The 4,837-nt window shown below is 40.1% G+C and overlaps 1 pseudogene; it reads left to right on the top strand.

Annotated features, from left to right (window-relative positions):
* Positions 1-3,117: 3,117 nt before the first annotated feature.
* On the top strand, positions 3,118-4,436 carry LOC100062807 (zinc finger and SCAN domain-containing protein 4-like; annotated as a pseudogene).
* Positions 4,437-4,837: the final 401 nt, after the last annotated feature.

Below are 4,837 nucleotides of genomic sequence, written 5' to 3'. Positions count from 1 at the left end.
ATATACTGTTTAATGTTGCAAACTAATAAGAAATGCATATCTCAGTCCAATGAAATTTGCAAATAACATCGACAATCATGAATTGGATCACAGGTCATAAATTAATGAATTATTTACAAATTCCAACTGAATAACAATGTAGAAACTATTTCCTACAGATTGGTGGTCTTTGCAAAAATTGCAATAAACTATGTCTTTAGGCCAGTTTCCTGGGCATAGACTCTGAAATGAAGATTAGCTTGCAGGAAGTTGGGTTCCTGTCAGTTTCGAAACTTGTGCTATAGACTGAAAGGTTGTGTGCCCCTCAAATTCATGTGTTAAAATTCTAACCCTCAAGGTGATGGTTTTAGGAGGTGGGGCCTTTTAGAGTGGATTATGTCCTGAAGGGAGAGCCCTCATTATTGGGATTAGGCTTTATAAAAGAGATCTCAGAGACTCCCTCTCCCCTTCTGCCATGTGAGGATAGGCAAGAAGAGGGTCGTCTGTGTCCCAGGAATCGTGCCTTCACCTGACACCAAATTTGCTGCCACCTTCATCCTGGACTTCCCAGCCCCCAGAGCTGTAAGAAATAAATTTCCATTGTTCGTAAACCACTCGGTCTATGATGCTTGTTATAGCAACCAGAGTGGATTAAAACCAACTGTGAGGGACGAATGAAGGAAGAGGATCTGGTACAAGAACCACAATGTCATGGGAGTTCTGCAGCTATGTGGCCCAGGAGTTGTGAATTGAAACAAGAGGGCTGGGGCTTTCTACCGGTGCATAGATCAGGAACTGGGAAGGGTATCAAGTGGAGGTGAAGCAGCTTCCTCGGGCTGATGGCAGTTCTAGGGGAGGGAGTCAGCTGTGAACTGGCAGCAGGTGACACTCCTAGCAATTGAAGGAAAAGGGGATTTAATCTGCAGTGGTGGGGCATCCAGGCAGCACACTGGCATTCCCTACTGACCAATAACCCAACTGATCCTGGTGATGCTCAGGACTTTAATACACTTTTCTAATTGTCGTAAAAAGGTAATGGACATTTTTGAAGCCAACAAATATTGAAAGGTGATGCTTATTTAATGATGTTTTGAACAATACAGTAATACAGTGAAATGAAACCATTTAAATTTCCCCAAAGAGGTGAATATAAAAGTAAATTATGCAGTGATAAAATATAAGACTCACATTCTAAATTCAGTAGGTGTTTAAGGGCACAAACTTGTAACAAGTGGTAAACAAGCTATAGAGAGCTAATGCACAGTATAATGAATAGAGTCAGTAATCCTGTACTATAATGATGTAATAGGATAAGTATCATTTCAAAAGCAATCATAATACAATATATAAATGCATCAAAGTAACAGCCGTGCTCCTTAAATTTACCAATTGTTACATGTCATATTTATTAAATGAAAAACAAAATTAAAAAGAAACAGTAACATATGCCAAAGTATTAACAGTAATAATTTCTTATTTTAGGTACTTTTTGGAGTAAAGGTCTTTACACTTTATCTTTCAATTTTTTGTCAATGAGCATGTATTATTTTATTAAACAGGTGATTTTAAAAATTAATCAATAATGACTTTGTGGAATTGCTGAGTATATATAAAGTCTCAGAATAGAGATGTAGAAATCATGACATTATTCAAGGCTGGACTTCAGTGTCATCAAGGACAGGCCCATGGTAGGTTCTTCCAGAAGATTTTTGAAAGCCTTGGATTTCTTGGCATTGGTGACTCTGTCCGTGGGCATTCTGTTGTTTTTTTTACTGTGGTTGTTTTGCCCCACAGGTTGCATAATGTTTCTGCTGAATTAAGACCACACTATCCTGTAAAGCAGTATACTACTATATATATAACTTTTGTTGATAGCAGTTATTTTTCAACTTTATGTTGCATTTCATTGCATCCTTGAGGAATCTATCCAGATCTCTTTGAGGCATTTTGTTGTTTTACTCTTTCAAATCACATGTCCAACAGGAACAGATAATCACAATATTATGTAGAAGTTTACCCTACTCACACTCTTGAATTTTTCTTGCCTGAGTACAGCAAGATTTAGCAACTTTTCTAGAAAAAGTAAGGCATAGAAAGCTTTGGGATATGTGAGGCATTTTCAGAAGAAGGGCATTGGGAGGGAGAGAAGAGAGCACAAACGGCAAGAGATGGAGAAAGGGAAGGAAAGTAGAATGGTGGGGAAAATAGAAAAATGCCTTCCAGCTGGTACATCTGTCTTCATTCCTTAGCATCAGAAATAGCACGCATACACCTTATTGCCCTTGGCCGCAGGGCTAGCACTGTTTCCTAGAGGTGCAGAGGAAAGCTGTGCTCCTGTAATTTCAGCACAAGGGCGTCTGTGCTCTAAACCTACCTCTTAATAAGATAAATGGTCCATTTTAGGTATCTGACATTTAAACACTGTGCTTTTGTATTAGCTGCACTTTTGTGTGGTAAATTCTCTAGGCTGCAACCCAAATAATGATATGTGAGTGTGTATGTGAAATAATTGTTCCTTGATTGTGCTGTGCCTGGCTCAAAGCAAATGGTGAAATGTTTATCAGCCCTGGGCTTGTCTCTTGTTATTAGAACATAGTATTTATGAAAAGTCACCAGTGCATCTTATCTTTCTTTAAAGGTTTTTCTTATCAGCTTCTTATCTACCAGAATCATGAAGTAAATGCCATATTTTATGAAATAACTTAGTATATCTAAATAATATCTACTCTTACGTAGTATTTATTATTTTCAGTGTCATAGGTGGATAATACAGGCAACTAGTTCCTCCATAGTAAGAGAGAGAAATGGGATTTATATACTGTATGCAAAAAGAAAAAGTTATAAAATATCTATAGGGAAAGACAGACTCATGAGAGAAAAGTTAATATAACCTTAAAATGTCAAATCTTCATAATTTTTAAAAATTCCACATATTAAAAAAAATTACTAGAGATGAACTCAGTGCAGAAAGCCAGTCACACAGAAGCTCAGGCTTCGGCCCAGGTTTACCTGGTTTGAGGTTCATTCAAGGAGGTTGCAGTTTTTAAGCATCCACTAATGTTGAAACAGATCCCCAGAGAAACAAGTCAGCAGAGACTGAATCCCTGAAGTTGAGTCTCTCTGAGAATTCTTTTAAGAATGGCTTTAGATCTCAGAATCTCATTTCAAGGTGAACCATCCAGGAATGATCCTGGGTCAGAAAATCATGAGTTTAGATCCAGCCAAGGACCTGCTGTCCAGGAGGGAGAGGGGATCTCTGAGTTCCCGAGCACTGAACACAGCTTATTTCAAAACGGCGAGAACTCATGTGCAAGGCAGGAACTGCAAAGACTCTGTAAGTTATTTCACTCCTGGCTACAGCCAGAAAAACCCAACAAGGATGAAATGATTCCTCGTTTGGTCCTGGAGCAATTTATGATCAATGGCTCCTGCAGTGATGGGTCCATGTTGAAAGAGAAATGGGAATCAAGTGGCAGAAACATGGAGAAATTCATGGAAGATCTGACCAATGATGGCATGAAGCCACCTGGCTTAGTCCACATCTGCGTGCAGGGGCAGGAAGCTCTCTTTTCTGAGAATATGCTCTTAAGATAAGTCATTGTTCACCTCACGAAACAGTTGTCAACAGGAGCCCCAACTGGAGAGAACATGGGGACCCCTTTCTGGGCTCCCAAAGATCCTTCCCTGGAGACAGAACAAGGAGATGATGATAAAGAAAATGGTGGCAACATTTCTTTGAAAACTTGTCAAGCAAATGACAGTATGACTAGTCAAGACAATCAAATACCTTCCCTACTCATCATCCAGGAAGATAACTGTCCTGGGCCTGGAGAGGGAGGTGTTTCTTTGGAAAATCCACTCAGCTCCAGAAGAGCAGGTCTAGGCACCTGCAGGTCCCAGGAAGGGTCCCTGAAAAGACCCCCTTATAAAGATGTCCTTATGGAGATGGGACCAGGGTTTCTCTCTCGGCCAGACCAGGTTACCCCGAGCGTGTTCCTACCCATCAGAGCATTGAGGGAAACTCAGCGTGTGGGGGACACCAAGAAAGATCCCAGGGAGCCCCCAAATCATACAAATGTGAGAAGTGTCCCAGGATCTTTAGGTATCTGTCTCAGTTGAAAGCCCATCAAAGAAGATACAATAATGAGAGGACGTTTATTTGTGGCCAGTGTGACAAAGGCTATTTCCAGGCATCAGACCTACTCATACATCTGAAGATTCACAGAGGAGAGAAAGCTTTCAGGTGCAGCATGTGTGAAATGTCCTTCAGCCACAAAACCAACCTTCGGGCTCATGAGAGAATCCGCACAGGAGAGAAGCCCTGTCTGTGTTCCCTTTGCCAGAGAAGCTACCGCCAGTCACCCACCCACCACCGCCACCTGAGGACTCACCAGAAAATTGCCTTCAAATGTGTTCTCTCCACACCAGATGCTTCCCTGGGTACAGCCCCAATGTAATGTATATGAATCTGTACAAGTACGTATATTTCCTAGTACTTCTGTATTTAGAACACATCTTATAATTTCCATTTCTTGTCTCACTCCATTAAAGTGTAAGCTAAATGAAGGCAGGGAATGTCTCAGTTTTGTTCACTAAAGTATCTCAGGTGCCTAGAAAAGTGGCTGACACGTTTCAAATGACCAATAAATATTTGTTGAATAAATGAAAAAAAAATTACTAGATTCTCTTGAATATAGATAGTATTCTTAATGGTGTTCAAATAGCTTATATTTTATTCCACTGGTGAATATGCCTTGTCGTAGAACCTCAGAAGGAAGGTTATTCTTAATGTCCTCTGTGTATAAAGTTAGATTTTAGTAAAAGTTTCAAAGTGAACTAGTGAACCTCGAAGGCAAGT

The sequence above is a fragment of the Equus caballus genome, chromosome 1 (assembly GCF_041296265.1).
Source record: "Equus caballus isolate H_3958 breed thoroughbred chromosome 1, TB-T2T, whole genome shotgun sequence".
Classification (NCBI taxonomy): Eukaryota; Metazoa; Chordata; class Mammalia; order Perissodactyla; family Equidae; genus Equus; species Equus caballus.
This window is presented reverse-complemented; position numbering and strand designations above follow the sequence as displayed.